The sequence below is a fragment of the Dama dama genome, chromosome 12 (genome assembly GCF_033118175.1).
Source record: "Dama dama isolate Ldn47 chromosome 12, ASM3311817v1, whole genome shotgun sequence".
NCBI classification, from domain to species: domain Eukaryota; kingdom Metazoa; phylum Chordata; class Mammalia; order Artiodactyla; family Cervidae; genus Dama; species Dama dama.
Genome location: NC_083692.1, coordinates 99,443,077 through 99,464,592, shown reverse-complemented (window position 1 = coordinate 99,464,592; position 21,516 = coordinate 99,443,077). Strand labels below are relative to the sequence as shown.

Here is a 21,516-nt window from a genome sequence, read left to right as displayed (position 1 = left end):
ACACAAAAACCTTCCTAAATTTGTACCATAAGTCATAGGGGAAAACAATCTTACTTAAAACTAGCAAAAAAAAAAAAAAAAAAAAAGGCAAAAATGAATGTACTCAGTAATTATTGTATGCTTAAAGAATCATATTGGCTATGACTATGACATCAGCTACTAATGTTTAAATGTCACTTTAAATTGCTATGTTTTTTTTTAAACAACAACAAGAAAAAAATCTGTCTCCCACAAGCCAATGAGTCTTCCTGCTAATTGTTCAGTAAATACTACACTACTTGGTTTAACTGTTTTCTAATTATTCCATTTTACTTTGGCAAGTTTTGTTTCCCACCTTTAAGACAAAGTTTGTATCTAATAGTTTCGTGATTCCCGAAATACTCAGTGCAAGTCACAAAAAGATAAATACGTGTAAGAATTAACAGCCACGGAGAGCAAAGAAGAGTAAAAAGAGAGCACAAATTCAGAGACTGTCCAAGATGACTTTCCCATTAAACAAGTAAGATGATGGATTTCTTTCTGTACAATTCAAATCAAGAAACATTTGAAAACTAATTATTCCCAAGACACCATGCAAATATTATAGGGAGATTTTATGGGGTGAATCAGGTTTCCCAACATATGCTGAGTCACAAGTAGCTAATCCCTGGAGGTTGTGAAAAATGGCCCCACTTGGAAACAGGATCTTTGCAGATGTAATTGAATAAAGATAAGGTCCTATGGGATTAGGACTGGCCCTAAACCCAATGACTGGAATCCTTAAACGGAGGCCATGTGAAGAAATGACCAGAGACACGGGGAAAATGCCAAGTGACAAGGGAGGCAGAGACTGGAGTGAGGCAGCTGCAACCCAAGGAACACTGGAGAACGCCAGTGACCACCATGAGCCAGGGAGAAAGGCGGGGAATGGAGTCTCAGAGTCTCTAGAAGGTTTCAACTTGGCCGACACTGTGATTTTGTACTTCCAGCCCCAGTACTGTGAGAGAATACATTTCTATGGTTCTAATCCACGAGTATGTGGAACTCGGTCACAGCAGCTCTGTAATACTGAAAATATAACTGACATGTTCCTTATTCTCAATATCTATGACCTAGCAAATGGATAACATGCCAGTAGAAAGGGGAAACAGGCTCTGTATACACATGAATCAGACATTCTTGTCCCGTCTTCCGTTCCCTTGGCTCATTCTGACCGCAGTCACTGCCGTGTCACACGGCTCGCGGCAAGACGCAGGCGGACAGCGCCCTGACTGCACCAGGCACCCTCACTTTCTGCCCCTCTGTGCCACTCCAGTGTGGGTCCCGACACGCAAGCACGTGCACCTATGTGAGAGTGCACACGGGTTGGGACTAAAGGGGAATGGGAGCTAGTATGTATAATTCTTTTCCTTAGGTAAACAATTTTACACCGCTCCTCTGAAAGTCCCGGCTTTCCAAATTGTCTGAAGCGGTGATCAACTTGAGAACACATCCTGGCTGTACCTCTTCACTATTTAACATTTTCTAAGCCACTACTCTTGTTCCTGGATCATGTCCCAAAGCAAGTACTTCACACAAGTCTTGTCTTAAGATTCCGACTTACAGGAGACTCCAGCACACAAATTGTTGTCCTGGTTGTTTAGTCATTAAGTCGTGTCCAACTCTTTTGCAACCCCATGAACTGTAGCCTGCCAGGCTCCTCTGTCCATGGGGTTTCCAGGCAAGAATACTAGTGGGTTGCCATTTCCTTCTCCAGGAGATCTTCCCAACCCAAGGACTGAATCTGTCTCCTGCTTAGCAGGTGGATTCTTTACCACTGAGCCACCTGGAAAGTCCCAAGATACAAATTACCTACAATTCAAAGGCAAGTTTGGGTTCAAGAGATTGACGGAGTTTATGAGAGTCACACCTTGCTGAAACAATCGGAGGGAAGTGCATAAACGTGGACTGGAACCACAATGTGGCTAGGTAATGTCACAGTGTGAGGAAGATGAGGTTTGGACAGAGCACCCACAGAAACGGTCTAGCAAGACTACAAGTCACAGCCACACTGCTTTAACGTTTCTCAGCTTCTATTCCCAAGTAGCTAATACACCGACATAAATTAAATGATAACAAAACCAAGACTCTAAACATAGCTAGTGGAACATGTATTTCGATATTCTTCAATGGATATCTGGTTACCATCTTAGTCATTATTATATACCATACTATAAACAAATTTGGTAAATGAAATGTGAATTTACTGAAAAAAGTAACATCCATTCACAAAAATAAAACTTAAAAAAAAAAAAAACACTTCAGAACTGCATGTGTACATCTGAAAAAAAAAAGAAAAAGAACTGGATGTGTATGCCTACAGTACAGTAGGCACATACCAATCCTGGAAAGCAGTGAATGTGTTATCTTGCATGGCTAAGGGGACTCTGTGGATGTGAACAAGTTTCTTAATATTGGGAAAATTTCCTGAATTATGTGGGTAGACCTGCTGTAATCACACGGGTTCTTATAAGAAGCACACAGAAAAGTCCGAGTCAGAGGAGATATGAAGACAGAAACAGAGGGTCAGAGACAGAGTTCCTGTGTTGCTTGCATAAAGCTGGAGAAGAGGCTATGAACCAAGGAATGCAGCTGGACTCTAGAAGCTGAAAAAAGTAGGTAAATGGATTCACCAGTCTCTGGAGAAAGCCTAGTACTGCTGCTATCATGATTTTCATCCAATGAAAACCATTTCAGACTTCTGATCTCCAAGGTTGTAAGATAATAAATTTGGGCTGTTTTAAACGCTAAGTTTCTGCTAATTTGTTACAACAACAATATGAAAAACATCCTATAATCCAGTGATCCCTCTTCCAAGGATAAATTCCAGTGAAATCTCACCAGACATGAAGTGATCTTGAAATACATCCACAATTTCTTTGGTCTTATACCTTCAAAAACTGTAGCTTAATCCATCTCCTCTTGTGTGGTTTAGACTAAGTGACTCACTGCTAATGAAGAGACTATGGCAGAAGTGATGGAGTATGACTTTCAAGACTATGTCATGAAAGGCTTCCTTCCTGCTCTTTCTCTCCGGGATCACTGGGGGAAGCCAGTCGCAGTGTCATGGAAACTCTCAAGCCGGCCCTCATAGCAGCTCATCATGGCAAAGAAGTGAGGCCTTCTGCCAACAGTCAGGAGAAACAGCATGAGTGAGCCATCTAGGAAGTTAATCCTCCAGTCTAGTCAAACCTTCAGACGACTGCAGGCCTGACTAACATCTTAACTAACTTTATGAGAGACTGTGAGCCATATACCCAATTATGACACTCCTGAATGTCTACCCCAGAGAAACCCTAAAGTATTAAGTATTTCTTGATTAAGCCACTAAGATTCGGCTTATATACTGATACGTTACTAAAATAGTCGATAAGAAGTCCCATACAAGGATGCACACCATAGCAAAGTTTGTGGTAAAAGAGATTTGGGAAAAAAAAAACCTTAAGGACCTTCCTATCTGATAGATATTACAGAACATTATATAGAAGACTTAGTACCACAAACTAGATGGACAGAAAGTAAAACAGATCTTAAAAACAGTATGAAAAAAAACCACAAAAAACAGTATGGAGGGACTTCGCTGGCAGTCCAGTGTTAAGACTCCACACACAGGGGGCATATGTTCACTCCCTGGCAGAGAAACTAAGATTACACATGCTGTGTGCATGCGTGTATGCTAAGTCACTTCAGTCGTGTTCAACTCTGCGATTCTATGGGCTGTAGCCCACTAGGCTCCTCTGTCCATGGGATTTCCCAGGCAAGAATAGTGGAGTGGGTTGCCATGCTCTCTTGCAGGGAATCTTCCCGACTCAGGGATGGAACCCACGTCTCCTGCATTACAGGCAGATTCTTTACCAATGAGCCACCAGGGGAAGCCCCATGTTACATGTGGTAGCCTCCCCTCCCCCAATTTTTTAAAATAGTATTAAGAAAATAAAAAATAGTATTGAGTTAAAAGTGTTAAAAAGTTATACAAATTAAAAAGATAAATTTGGTACAATACCCCAAAGAAGCAAAAGTAGGAACCCAAATAGGTATTTCCATATCCATGTTCAGAACAGCATTATTCATAAAAGCCAAAAGATGAAAACAACCCAAGTGTCCATCAAAAAATGAATGGATAAACAAATGTGGTATACACACACTGGAATATTATTCAGCCTCAAAAAAGGTGGAAATTCTGACAGACGCAACAACATGGATGAACCCTGAAGACTTACCTTATTTGAGGTTCTGAGGGAAGTCAAATTTATAGGGAAAGAGAATGGGATGGCAGTGGCCAGGAACTGGGGAAGGGGGAATGGAGAATCAGCGCTTACTCAGTGGAGGTTCAGCTTGGGAACATGAAAAAGAACTAGAGATGAACTGTGTGATACATTCACAACAATAGTTAATGCCACAGAACTATATATACACCTAAAAATGGCTGAGCTGGTAAATTCTATATGTATACTTTACCACAATTAAAAAAAAAAAAACCTTCATTAACTACAAAAAAAGACACAAAATGCTGAACATTTCACAAGAATTAATGTATATTTAAGAACACTTGTAAATGAGTGCCTATAAGGGGAGTGGGAATAAAGGGGTAAAGCTTGCCTTGTGGGACTGATGATGTCATGATTTGATTTACAAAAATAATTTTCAAGAACATACCTGGTACTTAACAAGTGAGTGATACTTAACAACCTATACCAAAACGAGAAACGACCTATGTACTTTCCTTCTAACCTTACAGAAACCAAAAACCACAAATTATTGACTACTACAGCTAGAAGATCTAGAAATCACTTCATCTTTTACATTCAAGGCACTTAATATGTCCAAAGAAATTTAATTTCTGATTATCTGCTATTCCAAGCAGATTTTACAAGGCATTGTGTTTCAAACAGCAAACTACTACATTCCTTGAAGTCAGAAGACATTTTAGATAATATAAATCTTTAAAGATTGCAGGAGTAGCCAAAGCAGTGTTTTCAATGCAGTAGCAATAATATTTCACATAGTTCTATTGTAAGTTTCTTGGAAGTTAGTTTCCATGTCTTATTTGACTCTCTTGTACCTTTATATTGTCTGGCATTTAGTAGGTACTCAACTACGTAGTGAATGTATTTCCTCAAATCATCTTCTCTACATCATACTACCCTATCCTATCCTGTGTACTAGGTGAAATTACACTTCAGTTCAGTTCAGTCCCTCAGTCGTGTCCGACTCTGTGACCCCATGAATCACAGCACTCCAGGCCTCCCTGTCCATCAAAAACTCCTGGAGTTTACTCAAATACATGTCTATTGAGTCGGTGATGCCATCCAGCCATCTCATCCTCTGTCGTCCCCTTCTCCTCCTGCCCCCAATCCCTCCCAGCATCAGGGTCTTTTCCAATGAGTCAACTCTTTGCATGAGGTGGCCACAGTAATGGAGTTTCAGCTTCAACATCAGTCCTTCCAATGAACACCCAGGACTGATCTCCTTTAGGATGGACTGGCTGGATCTCCTTGCAGTCCAAGGGACTCTCAAGAGTCTTCTCCAACACCACAGTTCAAAAAGCATCACTTCTTTGGCGCTCAGCTTTCTTCACAGTCCAACTCTCACATCCATACATGACCACTGGAAAAACCATAGCCTTGACTAGACAGATCTTTGTTGGCAAAGTAATGTCTCTGCTTTTTAATATGCTGTCTAGGTTGGTCATAACTTTCCTTACACTTAGAGATTAGTAAAAAAAACAAAGCAGGGGAGGTCAAAATTAAAGAAAACATTTAATATAAGAAGACTGCTAAATTATGTGAAATTACTTTTAAAAATAGAGAAAATGGCAAAAATCTAAAGAGCAAGGCATGAAAGACTGCAATTAACAGTTCTGATTCACTTCACAGACATACTTAGGAATATTTAATTTCTGAAGTCCTCAATAGCTCAATTCTGACCATATAAATAAAAGTGTTAGATGCTCAATTGTGTCCAACACTCTGCAACCCCATGGACTGTAGCCTGCCAGGCTCCTCTGTCCATGGAATTCTTCAGGCAAGAATACTAGAATGGGTAGCCATTTCTTTCTCCAGGGGATTTTTCCAACCCAGGGATCAAACCCAGGTCTCCTGCATTGCAGGCAGATTCCTTACCATCTGAGCCACCCAGATAAATTAACAATGAATAATTTCAAAGACCACTAAAGCCAATAGTATAGTCTTATATTAGGTATTTCATAATAAATATAAAGGGAAAAAAATCAACTTTTCGTACTTTAGCTCTTTCTTATTTAATCCCTCTAAAATCTCAATCTAATACTGTTCTGTTTAGCACAAATGTTAACTTGATTAAAAAAATGATCTTTAAAAAGTATGCTATGAATGTTATTATGAAAACTGCTGCATCTCCACTTGCTTAGCTACCATGTATTTTACAAAGCATTCTTAGACCATAGCTAAAAACTCAAAACCGAGATTTCTTTTTCATTCAATGAATGATTTGTTGCTTTATATTGCTTTTCAAATAATTTCTGTTAGATTTCGTATGTTATGCAACAAGCGAGATTATAGTTTTACAGAGTTAGAACAAAACAGAAGACTTACATTCTTTATGTCCTTATATACAACACATGACCTTGTATAAAGTCACAATATACGTAATTAATGTAATTAGCAATAATCTATCAGTTAAAATGAAAATAATGCTACACCGAGCTGTTTAAATAGTAAAACATGATAATTTATTAAAAATAAGAATCATAAACTGTCAAAAACTATGAGTTCAAAGATATGAATGGCATTAGCTATTAAATTTCACTTAAAATTTTCTTTAACTTATTGGAAAAATATCTCAAAGGATCTTCTAGAAAATTTAGATATACTACAAAAAACAAACAAATTTTGTTTAAAAATTTAATATAACATCTTTAATTCTAGGTACGATTTTCATCAGATTTTAAAAAGAGATTCTAAGGACTATTAACCCTGATATACATGATCAATAATTTTTAGAGCAAAAATAGTTTTAAAAATAAAGAATAAAATTTCTTATTTATCAGTGAAAACCAGGCTGCTAAGTTCAATTCCTTATCTTGAAAAAAAATTTCTAAAACAAAAATTAAAGGTTCTTTCAAGACTTTCTAATACATAAACACTACTTAAGATACACTGACCCTGGAGTGCTTTACAAAGCCACTGCCATCCTGATCAGAGGGTAGGGAGGTGTGACAAGCTGGCTACCATAAATATGCATAAGATAAGGCAGCATTTAAAACTATATTCAATCTGAAAACATGTTTTTAGACATTTAATGAAAGGAACAAAAAACAGTGCAATGAAAATACTCGATATCAAGAGTATATCTTGTGAGTATTCATTAGAAATATTTCTAAAAGAAAAATCATGGTGCTTTAATTTGAAATGTTTTCCTATAGACTTTATTCAAAGATATCTAAAAGTGACCAAAGAGTAATATAAATACTTAATACAGATCTTAAATATTAAGCCTATAAAAAAATTATCACAATAATTTTTCCCAAAGTAATTTACATTATAAAGTGATTTACTCTTGAATAACCTAATTAATAGCAGAAAGCTATGCTAACAAAGGAAAAGATCCACTGCTTCATACATAATTTATTAAGATTTCCTACAGGATTTATTTGAAGCAAAGAACTTGAACATCTCTTCTGTGATATAGAATCAAAGCGTCTGATACATTCCACTGTCAAAACATTCATAGTCAGATATTCTTCCTAGTTTTAAAAATCTAAATAATTTCTTCTATACAGGTTGTAGTTATAAACTAGGGCTTTTTTATAAAAAGACTTCTACCAACAGCATTGCTGCAAGGGTTCTTACTCCTCTGCAGTTATAATTTCAGCCTGGGTGGGAGAAAGCTTTGCTGCAGTCATCTGCAAAAAGGCACTAGGGTTGTGACTTCAAAGTAACAAAGGCACTGGGATCTGTTTGCCACCCTATTCACAGGCAGTTCACTCACACCGTTTGCAAAAGCAGGCTCTTTGGTAACCAAAATTTCACCAACCAAAGCCACCACTGAAGCTCTGCAGTACCTGCCTCCCCCCCCACCTCCTCTCCCAGGCTGCCCTTTCCACGGGGTTCACATCAGCCATCAGCGGCAGCTTTGTATCCCCTCTCTTGGCTACCTCTGCATGTGTCCCCGTGGCCAGGGAGGAAAAGAAGCCTTTCAATGGGCTAGAGCTTTCGCTCCTGCCATGAATATGCTCCATTCTTTGTTGTCCTCTACCGTTTCCTTAGATACTGTTATTCCACTCTACTCTGTCAACAGGCATTATAAAAACAAAACCTCTTTCTAGCTTCAAAAACAGCTCTCTCTCACCAGTCTCCCCTTAACACTCGTACCCCTCCCCCTTCTGTCAAAAACCCAGGATCAGAAGCACAGGAAATCCATCTCGGGTGCTGCAGTAGGGGGAGGTGGGGGGAGACGCCCCTGCCTTTTCGCTTGGCATGTGGCTGCAGACCCTGTGCCAAGGCAAGGCCATCGGCTTTAGACAGTGCAAGAGAAAATCGGCCCCCCTCGCCCCCGCCCGCTCTCAGCCCAGGCAGCAAGCCGGCCAGCGCAGCTCCAGCACCTACCCCATTTCCGAGCCCAGCGGCACCTCCATCCCGGCTCCAGTGACACCAGGCGGGCTGCGCCAATACAGCCACATGTCGGTCACATGTGCCCGCGCGCAGCCAATCGGCAGGGCCCCGGCGGACCGGGAGCGCCCTGGTCCGCACCCAGCGATTACACGGCGCTCCGCGCGCCTCTCGCCGACTCGCACTCTGCACCCGGAGAGGAGCAGCGCGAGGGCCCCGCCCCGCCGCATGCTCCGAGCCCAGGCCAGCGCACCGACGCCGCCTCCGGGCCACCCACTGCAGCCCACGGAAGCTGACAACAGAAACGGGGGGTGGGGGAGGCCCACGGGGCAGAGAGATACTAGAGGTGGGTGAGCGAGTAACAAATCCCATCTCATTCGTCACTTGCTAAGATTTACCGGCTTGCAGCACAGAGAAAAAGAATTCTACTAAACGTATCAAAACAAATAAATGTTACATTGCAAATCACCGATTTGCTAGGTAAATCACTGGAACTATGAATAAAAAACACAAGTTTCCAGAAAAGCTATGATGGCAGTACAGAAGAGTAGCTGAGACCAAAATCATGGAGTCACACAGTCTGGATTGAGTCTTCTGCTCCTGTGATTTACTAGCTGTGTGACTTTAGTCACTTAAAGGCTCAGTGCTTCATCTCCCCCACAAAATGGGAATAGAAATGTTGAACAGTGGAGTTAATATATATGAAGCAGTATTCAGAACACATCCTGACACAGTAAATGCTATGAGTCACTACTCATCTGTGACTCAAATATTTCAATGCAAATTCCACATTTCACTTAAATTTAACCAAGTAAAGCTTGAATTATTTTTTATTAGTTAGAAGGACAAAATCCAAATTGCCAAGGATTTAAACTGGATTTAAAATCTGGTTTAAAATGTGGGGGATGGGGGGAATCAGTTTTCACAATCTATTTCAGATTTAAAAGGATACTTAACTTTAGGTTTTTAAATGAAATATATTTATTATAATCTTAATTTTTCAAATTAATAGCAAGAAAAGCACCGAGCAAGCTATCAAACAGCGTATTTGGAGCAATTTCATTTTAATAAAAATGGTATAAATTAGAAAAGTAATGGACAAATAGCAAAATGCCCACAGATGTACACAGAGTGGATATTCACAGCAGTTATTCATGGAAGGTGGATTATGGAGTAATTTCTGCTTTTCCTTTCTGCTTTTGGATACTTTTTTCCTTTTCTTTGTCTCTGTATTATAATGCTTATATAGCAAATACTCCCTAAATATTTGTTGAATGAACAAATGAATCACATATTATTAGCAATTAGGAAAAATATATATAATAAATGAAAAGTTTAAATATATTTAGAAACACTTTCCCTTGATATTTGAAGTAAAAGAAACATTAATCAATTTGGTTCTGTCCTAAATATCTCTGTTGTCAAGATGACTTAAGTTTTACAAAAGGCTTTCAAGACTCTCTTACTGAAAGTGCATGATTCATTAACTAGGACTTATTTAGTCATCAACTATTTGTGACAAATTCAGAACAGATAATTCCTCATAAAGCCTAAAGCTTCTGGAAAGAAAAAGTACCCTTCTAAACACAGAATACATTTTAAAAGCTTCTAAAATAACTTCTTAGTACCCTAAGAAACAAATCTTGACTCTGACTATGATTCAAACTATTATTTAGTACACCAGTTTGTGGCCAAAATATTTGTCTAAATTTTTATTACACGTGTTATAAAAGTTAGTGATTCAAATGACAGAATTTTACAGAAAGCTATGGCCATTATACATTCACCAATCAATATAATTCAAATCAAAAAACAAGCCAATCTAAAAACTTTACATATGTTTTCAACTGAGTTTCAGTAAGATTTTCAAACCAGTTTTCTCAGCAATTCCACAAAAGTTTAATTTAAATTTTGTATAACAATATATTTAGCTATTTTAAAATTTTATTTATTTTTTTAATTGAAGGATAATTGCTTTACAATATTGTGTTGGTTTCTGCCACACATCAACATGAATCAGCAATAGGTATACATCTGTATACCTATATGTACATAGGTATACTCCCTCTTGAGTCTCCCTCCCACCTCCCATCCCATCCCATCTCCAGCTCCCTGAATCATGCAGCAAATTCCTACTGGCTATCTATTTTACATATGGTAATGTATGTGTTTCCGTATACTTTGTTATTTTTAAAACTACAATTAAAAACATATACAATCAAAATGTATTGGCACAAATTTGGAAACAATGGAGGTCACTGAAACATTAATTTGTGCTACTAGGTTTATATGTATCTCAGAATAAAGCTCCTGCCGTCCCTATTTATATATTAATGTCATCATTCAGGCTATGTATATCTGTATGCATTAAAAATATTTTCTGATCAAAATTTACTACAGAAATAAATTGTATATTAAGGCTATCATGAGACTATACCGACAAACATGTTGCTGACTTCAAATGATCTGTGCTCATTAGGATTAGCTTGTCTGTTTTTAATAAATATTCATAAGTAAATGTTGAGGGCTTCCCTGGTGGCTCACACAGTAAAGAATCTGCCAGGGGGTTGCAAAGGGTTGGATACAACTGAGTGACCAACACTTTCACTTTTCAAATAAATTTTATAAATACAAATACATAGTTCACATTAAAAAAACCCCTCTGAACCTTCTGTAACTTAAAAAAAAAAAAACAGAATAGAAAGAACAGGATTCTATTCTGAATAGAAATAATAGGATTCGTAATATCTTAAACTTTGCATTCCATTTTGACATGAACATGTTAGGCCCACTTTAACACTTGTGATTTCAAAAACTGACAAGAATATGGGCAACAACATCAGCTAGTATAAAATGAGTTAAAATCAGTGCTCCTAATTCAGCTATTTCGACTCCTGCACTTTGTTAATACTCAACTCTTTCTTTACTGGAGACCTCAAATAGAATAGAGTAGATTAATGCCTACAAAGAGATCAGTGAAAGTTTTTTTCTGTAAAAATAATAATTATGTATTGAAAAGGCATGTGCTAGTGTAGGTTCTCCAGGGGCTAAGCAATCAAATAAACCTCAAATTCATTTAACAGCCTTCCAGTCTTTAGATTTGTACTGGGTTAGGTATGACAAAAAAGCATAAGAAGAAAATAAAGTCAGTCACATTTCATAGACCAACTGGTTCTGAAGACCAGTTCTCCTCTCTTTTCTAGTTTTTATAGGACTCGAGAAGGAGCTGAAATGTTGTAAAGGCAATGGGATTTTTAGTGATGTATAGACTAAGTGGGAGATACATACAGAGTCTTCATATAATATATATGTGTTCTGTGTTACTTCAAAAAGCAAGTTCCAAAATTGGTCTCACAGCTAAAATCAAGGTGACTGCAGGGCTTTACTTCTTCCAGGAGGCTCTAGAGAGAATCTGTCTTCTTGCCCGTTCCTGGTTCTAGGCCAACTCCAGTCTTGGGTCCAGGGCGCTCTCCTCCACCTTCAAAACCAGCAGTGTGGACGGCGCTCCTCTCAGCTCGAAACACTGTCACTTTGCTTCCACCGTCATTAGCTCTTTCTCTGACTCTTGCTCTTCTCTTCCTGCTTCCATTCTCAAGGAGTTACTTTAAAGATTGTTCTTACATTGGCCCACCTCCACAATCTGACAATTCAGGGTATCTCCTTAGCAACTTTATTCTATCTTCAACCTTAATTCCCTTTTGCAACATAATCCAACATAGTCACAGGTTCTGGGGATTAGGAAGTGGACATCTTTAGGCAGCCATTATTCTGCCTAAACTGCACTAAAGTTTTATCTTCAACTATTCTAAAATTTGCATCCTAATACCAGTCCAATCAAACTAATCACTTGAAAGTGAAAGTGAAGTCACTCAGTAGTGTCCAACTCTTTGCGACCCTATGGACCTACCAGGTTCCTCCATCCATGGGATTTTTCAGGCAAGGTTGCCATTTCCTTCTCCAGGAGATCTTCCCGACCCAGGGATTGAACCCGGGTCTCCCACATTGTAGGGCAGATACTTTTATCATCTGAGCCACTAAACTAATCACTTAGCCAATTCTAAAACTCACCTTAAACACAGAACTTTCTGCCTTTACTATAATGTGGTACAGTAGAAGGCTCCAGCATACAAAGACTGAAGAATCAGGTTTAAAGTTCTGAATCTTTCATTTCATAGCTCTTTGGACTCCGGATGTCACAACTATGCTACTTGATTCTACTTGACTTGACTACTCTTTTATCTGTAAAATGAGAACAACTGTTTGGCTTATTTCATAGAGCTGTTATAAAGATCAAATGAGTAAGTATGGACAAACTTTATAGACTATGAAACACTTTTTACAAGTAAAGGACTATTAATTGCTCTATTGGTCTGAATCAAGGTTCAGCTTAAACATAGATTTCCATGAAATAATCGACCATTCCACCTAGACTCAATCCACCCTCGTCTTCCCTCCATCGTTCCTACCTCTTTTATGGAACAAACATATTGGTACCTCCGTGTACATCTCCTTTCCCAGTCCTGACTGTAGGAACTCTAGGCGAGAGCCACACCCGATTGTACCTTGAACGTCTCATGGTGTATACCATAATATGCTGTTTATTAAGTCCTATTAGAATAAGGAATGATTTGAAATTAATCTCCAAAGGGCATGCAATGCAGATCCTGCAAGCAATAATAGTAGCGCAAATGCTGAATAATGAATATTACTGTAAAATATAACCATCTACATATGAAATGGAATGCTTTAAATAAAAACCCTGGGCCCTCTAGGTGAAAAAACTGTGATGCAGCCTTGGGGTTCAGTTTCTGAGGTTAGGTGGCTGCACAACAGAATCACTTTAGGAGCCTGAGAAGTTTTAAAAACATCATTAAGTCAGAATCTCTGAGGATGAGGTCCAGGCATAGGTGTTTACTGTCAGAACTGCGAAGCACCATGCATCACCCCAGCTTCTGCTATCAAAGCTCCTACTGCACTACAGTAGAGAAATCATTTCGAAATGTTTTTAAATTCAGAGTGCTATACAGTCTAATGCATTTGCTTACAGACGAAAAAAACAAGCTTCTTTTTTCCTGTCAAAAAGCTTCCTAGTCATGTACTAGCAATTAACATGAGAAAAACAATAGGGACTAATATACAGAAACTGTTCCACTGCAGTAAAGATTCAAAGAAATAAAAACAAAAGAATATAATTTTCACCTATTAAGTAGACAATGATATTTCAAAATAATACTGCAGGTCAATGAGGATACATTAAAAAAAAATAAGCAGTAGCTTCTGAAAGTCCTTAAAACGCTTATAATGGACTTTCCTGGTGGTAGAGTGAATAAGACTCTGCCTGCCAGTGCAGGGGACATGGCTTGATCCCTGGTCTGGGAAGATTCCACAAGCTGTGTAGCAAGGAAACCTGTTCGCCACAACTACTGAGCCCACGTCCCAGAGTCCACGAGCCAGAGCTGCTGCAGCCTGTGTGCCTCGAGCCCAAGAAGAGCCGCCACGATGAGGAGCCCCCGCACCACAACCAAGAGCAGCCCCAACGGGCTGCAACTAGAGAAAGTCTAATGCCGCACTGAAGACCCAGCACAACCAAAAACACATAAAGGAGTACATAAAAATAAAATGGTTATACTGAAGCAAGTCCAGTTAGAAGAAATGATCTTACGTACAATCAGATACAAATATTAACATGCAAAGATACTCAATATCGTTTCCACAAAGGAAGTTTCAGAAACAAACTTAATGACAGATAATAAGAGCTTGGTTGATTATTCTTTTGGCACACTTAAAGATGGTTAAAATTATGCCAAATGTAAAAGGATAAAATACATAAGAACACACTTAAACCAAGGAAGTGAAAGATCTGTACAGTGAAAATTGTAAGTCAGCGATGAGAGAAACTGAAGGCATAAATAAAGGGAAAGATATTCCAAGCTCACTGACTGGAAAAATTAACATTGTTAAAATGTCCATACTACCCAAAGTGATCTACAGATTCAATGTTATCCCTTTCAAACCTCCAACAGCATTTTTTACAGAAACAGAACAAACAATCCTAAAATGTCTATGGAATCACAAAAGACCCAAGATAGCCAAAGGAATCTTGGGGGAAAAAAAAAGCTGGAGGCATCACATGTCTTGATTTCCAACTATATTACAGAACTATAGTGATCAAAAGAATATGGTAGTTTCAAATCAATTATGCTCAAAAAACAAAACAAAACAAAACAAAAAAACCCCAAAAAAAGACACTAATATAAAAACAGACATCAGATCAAGGAAGACAATAATGCTCAGAAATAAGCCTCTGTAAATACGGTAAATTAATTGATAACAAAGGATCTAAGTATATACAATGGTGACAAGACAGTCTCTTCAATAAATGGTATTGGGAAAACTAGACAGCCACATGTAAAAGAATGAACTGGACCCCTATTTTACAGCATGCAAAAAAATCAACGAAAAATGGATTAGAAACTTATTTTCAATACCTGAAACTGTAAAATTCCTAAAACATAGAGTGTAAGCTCCTTGATATCAGTCTCAGCAATGATTTTTCTGTATTTGACACCAAAAAACAAAGGCAATAAAAGCAGAAACAAACAAGTAGAACACCATCAAACTAAAAAGCTTCTACACAGAGGCAGAAACCATCAATGAAATGAAAAAGCAACCTATCAAATTGGAGAAAACATTTCTAACTCATGTATCTAATGGACTAATATTCGAAAATATTGATTACATTAAAAAACACACAACTAAATAGCCAAAAAACCAAACAACTGGATTAAAAAGCGGGCAGAGGAACTGAATAAACATTTTCCCAAAGAAGACATCCAAAAGGCCAGCAAATACATAAAAAGATGTTCAACATCACTCATCATCAGGGAAATGAAAATCAAAACCAGAATGGTATCACCTCACATCTGTTTGAATGGCTATCACCAAAAGTCTGAAATAACAAATACTGAGGAGGGTGTGGAGGAAAGGAAATCCGAGTGGACTGTTACTGGGGGTGTGAACTGGTGCAGCCACTATGGAAAACAGCATGGAGGTTCTTCAAGAAATTAAAATTCAACTACCATACCATTCTGCAACCCCACTTCTGGGTATGTATCCCAAAAAAATGAAACCAGGCTGCAGAAGAGAGTTCTGCACTCCCATGTTTATTGCAGCATATTGTTAATAACCAAGATATGGAAAAAAGTGCCTATCAATGGGTGAATAAATAAAAATGCTGACACACACACAATGGAATATTATTCAGTCACGAGAACGAAGGAAACCCTACTTATTGGGGACAACACGGATGGACCTTGAAGGCATTATGCTAAGTGAAATATGCCAGGCAGAAAAGACAAATACTGCATGGGATCACTTATCTGAGGAATCTAAATAAAAAGTCAATCTCACAGAAAAAAATTAAATTATATCATAGAAGATAATTAGATACAGGGTGCTCAGGGCTGGTGCCCTGGGATGACCCTGAGGGATGGGATGGGGAGGGGGGTTCAGGATGGCTAATCTATCAGGCATCACTATCAAGGTAATCCTTGAAGGTAGGCATATAAGTTAAGGTAAAAGAAATTTTAAAAATGGAATGACTCAAAAATTAACTCTGTCAGAGTTAATTCTGCTTCACTGTTCTTATATGATATTAAATACGTTAAACATTTATTAGGCTAAGTATGCCCTGGTGTTACAGTAGTGAATACGCTATACTACATGGTAAGAAGGACTTGGCAGATGTAACTAAAGTTATTAATTAGCAGACTTTTAAAAAAGGAGAAAAGATTCACTGTCACTTGTTTGGCACTTTCTCTACATGCCATATGGCAGCCTGCAACCCTAAAGGAGGAACACACTCTAAAGAATGAGCTTATATGGGGAAGATGAGCCCCAGAGCACTGTGACCCTTGCCCTAAAGCTCAGAACAATGGCAAAATTTGTTCTGGCTCTGTTTGGCTGACATTTATCCAATGATGGTATTGAAAATATCTGCTTTAGTTAAGACCAGTATGGATGCAACAAAGAACCATGTAGTGACATGAGAAAAAAGATCTTCATGACCCACATAATCACAATGGTGTGATCACTCACCTAGAGCCAGACATCCTGGAGTCCGAAGTCAAATGGGCCTGAGGAAGCCTCACTATGAACAAAGCTAGTGGAGGTGATGGAATTCCAGTTGAGCTGTTTCAAATCCTAAGAGATGATGCTGTCAAAGTGCTGCACTCAGTATACCAGCAAATTTGGAAAACTCAGCAGTGGCTGCAGGACTGGAAAAGGTCCCTTTTCATTCCAATCCTAAAGAAAGGCAATGCCAAAGAATGCTCAAACTACTGCACAATTGCACTCATCTCACACGCTAGTAAAATAATGCTCAAAATTCTCCAAGCCAGGCTTCAGCAATACGTGAACCGTGAACTTCCAGAGGTTCAAGCTGGTTTTAGAAAAGGCAGAGGAACCAGAGATCACATTGCCAACATCCACTGGATCATCGAAAAAGCAAGAGAGTTCCAGAAAAACATCTATTTCTGCTTTATTGACTTGCCAAAGCCTTTGACTGTGTGGATCACAACAAACTGAGGAAAATTCTGAAAGAGATGGGAATACCAGACCACCTGACCTGCCTCTTGAGAAACCTGTATGCAGGTCAAGAAGCAACAGTTAGAACTGGACATGGAACAATAGACTGGTTCCAAATAGGAAAAGGAGTACGTCAAAGCTGTATATTGTCACCCTGCTTATTTAACTTATGTGCAGAGTACATCATGAGAAATGCTGGGCTGGATGAAGCACAAGCTGGAATTAAGACTGCCGGGAGAAATATCAATAACCTCAGATATGCAGATGATACCACCCTTATGGCAGAAAGTGAAGAAGAACTAAAGAGCCTCTTGATGAAAGTGAAATAGAGGAGAGTGGAAAAAGTTGGCTTAAAGCTCAACATTCAGAAAATGAAGATCATGGCATCTGGTCCCATCACTTCATGACAAACAGATGGGGAAACAGTGGCTGACTTTATTTTTTGGGCTCCAAAATCACTGCAGATGGTGATTGCAGCCAATGAAATTAAAAGACGCTCACTCCTAGGAAGGAAAGTTATGACCAACCTAGACAGCATATTAAAAAGCAGAGACATTACTTTGTCAACAAAGGTCCATCAAGTCAAGGCTATGGTTTTTCCAGTGGTCATGTATGGATGTGAGAGTTGGACTATAAAGAAAGCTGAGCACCGAAGAATTGATGCTTTTGAACTGTGGTGTTGGAGAAGGCTCTTGAGAGTCCCTTGGACTGCAAGGAGATCCAACCAGTCCATCCTAAAGGAGATCAGTTCTGGGTGTTCATTGGAAGGACTGATGTTGAAGCTGAAACTCCAGTACTTTGGCCACCTGATGCAAAGAGCTGACTCATCTGAAAAGACCCTGATGTTGGGAAAGACTGGGGGCAGGAGGAGAAGGGGACGACGGAGGATGAGATGGTTGGATGGCATCACCAACTCGATGGACATGGGTTTGGATGGACTCTGGGATTTGGGGATGGACAGGGAGGCCTGGTGTGCTGCAGTTCATGCGGTCGCACAGAGTCGGACATGACCGAGTGACTGAACTGAGCTGAACCGAGAGACATGAGAAAGTTACCTTGTAACTTGTAAGGAATAACTCTTAGAATCACAGTCAAACTCCTGTGATTCAAGTAGGCCAATTCCAGAGCACTATGGTCCTGGACCTTTTGACATGGACTTTCCTTGAGAATGTAGGTCACTTCCGTCTTGTTTTTATGTGGCTTTTGGATTAAAATCTTTGCTTGCTCAGCAATACACATCAGTGCCTAATACTGTGCTGGTTGTATAGTACACTCTCAATAAAGGAGGGGGAAGGTGACCCTGGGTGGGCCCAGTGTAATCACATGAACCCGTAAATGCTGGGCTTCCCTGGTGGCTCAGTAGTAAAGAATTCGCCTGCCAATGTAGGAGATGCAGGTTTGATCCCTGTGTGGGGAAGATGCCCTGGAGAAGGAAATGGCAAGCCACTTCAGTAGTCTTGCCTGGGAAATCCCACAGACAAGAGCCTGATGGGCTACAGTCTATGGGGTTGCAAAGTCAAACACAACTTACCGACTGAACAACAATTCTCAGGCTTCGAAAGTAAATTAGAATAAATTTCAAATCCCTTACCTCTGCTTACAAGACTGTATAACCTACCTCCTGCTTCCATTCCCACTCTCTTCCCCCACCTCCCCCGTTCTTTCCTCTCTCTAATGCCTTTGCATTGTCTGTCTTTCAGTTCGAGAACTCTGCTCCCAAATCTTCAAATGACTGCTCCACCGTTATCGTTCGGCTTTGGCATAAATGTCACATCTTCAAAGAGATCTTCCATCACCATCAAATCAACACTGGTACTGTCCTTAAACTTTCTATCATATATACTGTTTTCTCCTCAAAACATTTAAGATCTAAAAGGCTCTAGGCATCTATCTGCTTATTTACTTTTTGTCTCCCTCATTATCATTTCCAAACTAGAACATAAATTTCATGAGGACAGGGACCTGGATTCTCATGCCCTGCTGTTGCCTTCACACCTAGAACAGCATTTGGTGTATAGCAGACATCCAGTAACACTGCTGAATGTATGAATGTAGATGATACAAAGAGGAGGAAGACAGCAACTTACAAATGTGCACAAGAAAAGTTTTCATACAAGGTAACATCTGTATCAAGGATGAGAAATTTGATAATTTCTGGCTAGGCAATCAAGAACGAGTTCAGAGAGAAAGTACCAAGAGAACTAGCCTTTAAAGATATTTAGGAATTTTAGGGCAGTTTTACATTTTGTCTGGTAGGTTAAAAATTTTAGACATCTTCTTATAGGCAATGAAAAATACAGACATTTCAAATAAGGAAGGATACATGATTATGGCAAGATTTACAAAAATTAACAGAACCAGTTGATAGTTCTTACTCTAGAGAAGAAATAACCAGGCATTATATGCATATACTACTAATTTATAGTTAAAACTAATGACCAAAGACTTTTTCAATTGAAAAACATAACAGGAAAAAAACACAAAATTTTACACTCTATAATAAATTTAATTGTTTTAATTAGTCTTATTTTGACAATTTTGACAGCATACTTACTAATTTATGTTTTTAATAAGACAAAGAACTAAAAACTCACCTTTGACAATCATTTTACCCAATTAACAAATATTCAAACATCCCCTCATTAGTAAAGGAAACTTTTTTTCTAAATTCTTAATGTGCTCTAATCTGATAAAATTCCACTTTCTGGTCAGCCAATGTTTTAAGCTATCTTTCGTCTGGGGGAAAAAATCAAATTCTGTTTAATTTTTTAAAAACTAAATGTTTAAAGCAGAATTTTATGTCTGCCCATGTGTCTTTTTAAAATTATGTCTTGTTTAATGTTTTCAGCTTTGATCTTTACTAAAAACCTAAAACAGCTATAACATTGCTCCCAAAGGTACAATTTACAATACAAATTTAGAAACCCTCCTCCATAAAGATGATTTTCAACACTAAAGAGTTCAGGGACTTAAATTACCAAAACAGCACAAAATGATTCTGGTATCACTGTTAATTCAAGAAAAAGGAGCACACATAATGAGTTTTTTAAAAATAGGCTTTTTTCCAAAACATAATTAAAACTACCATCACCTTAACATTTAAAATACTTAGTTCACTTGGCCAATCATTTATCAATTTATAACACACAAACGAGCCCTCGAAATACATTCGATTTGATAAGAAAAGGTCCAATTTTTAAATTGACATTAAAAATAAAATCTACTGTATATGCAAGAATAAATTTATGGCCTAATAATGATGTATGTTTATTAGAACCTCAAACCAAATACTTGGGTCAAGACTTTTATTCTTACACGGTATCCTCAAGTTCTTACCTTGGATGAGAAAACAATGACTTTTTCAATACCCGATATACTGACTGCCGATAGCACTGCCTAATTCTATACTACCATCTCCTGCTTTTTTAATGTCGTCCCTCCCTCCTGCTTTATGCTGAATTTTAGCATGTAAGGCAATGTATAGACTATAAAATTATTTCATTTCTGAATATCTGAAGATAAATGTTTTCTATTACAGGGTAAAGAATCCAAATTTGTTCTTAAGTAAAATGACAAAACAAAATCTACCTGGCATTACTGGATTGTGTCAGTTAAATCAGAAACCTCTGGGTCACTTGGACTACTCAGAGTAGATCCAATACACAGATTCATTTTGGAGATTGAGAGAATGAATCACAGTAAGAGTTCACCATGAACACTTAACATTATACTCTGAAAGTGAAAGAGAGAAAGGAAAATCAAGGCAAACTAACAAATTCAATTCCTTCTTTCAATATAGATAAATGTATCGGGATTGGGAATACATGTAAATCCATGGCTGATTCATATCAATGTATGACAAAACTCACTGGGAAAAAAAAATAATAATAATAAAAATTAAAAAAGAAAAAAAAAAAAAAAAAAACTAAAACTTTATATTTACTTCATAAATCTTTAAAAAAACTTTGTTTGCCAAGTCCTGTAAGATCGGTAGAATTGTAGTGCTTCTACACTGCTTCTCTTCTATTAAAATAGAAAAAGCAGCACTGCTTCTATCAAAGATCAATACCCTAACGTGGGCATGGAGTCCAACTACTCCTGTCTTTGCAAGAAAACCGCTGACTAACTTCTCTCTCGCCCGTAGTCAGTTTCTCCTCTTCTACTGAACCACTACCATGAACAAATGTGCTCTATTATTACACATCTTAAGAAATTCCTCAGGACTTCCCTATAGCTCAGATGGTAAAGAATCTGACTGCAGTGCAGGAGACCTGGGTTCGATCCCTGGGTCAGGAAATCCCTCTCCTGACCTCAGCTCCCCTTC

At 38.4% G+C, this 21,516-nt stretch overlaps 1 protein-coding gene across 8 annotated transcripts in view; it reads right to left on the bottom strand.

The window, feature by feature from the left end:
• APC (APC regulator of WNT signaling pathway) overlaps positions 1-21,516 on the bottom strand; it is a 123,253-nt gene that overhangs the window by 85,178 nt on the left and 16,559 nt on the right. Inside the window, exon 2 of one of the 8 annotated variants that reach the window (XM_061158201.1) lies at positions 16,704-16,910. The exons of 6 other annotated variants lie outside the window; for them this stretch is intronic. The gene's annotated coding sequence lies outside the window, so the exon portion shown is untranslated. Of the gene's footprint in view, positions 1-8,603; positions 8,623-16,703; positions 16,911-21,516 lie in introns of those variants that run through there. One more of the 8 variants, XM_061158203.1, reaches the window with a different exon arrangement.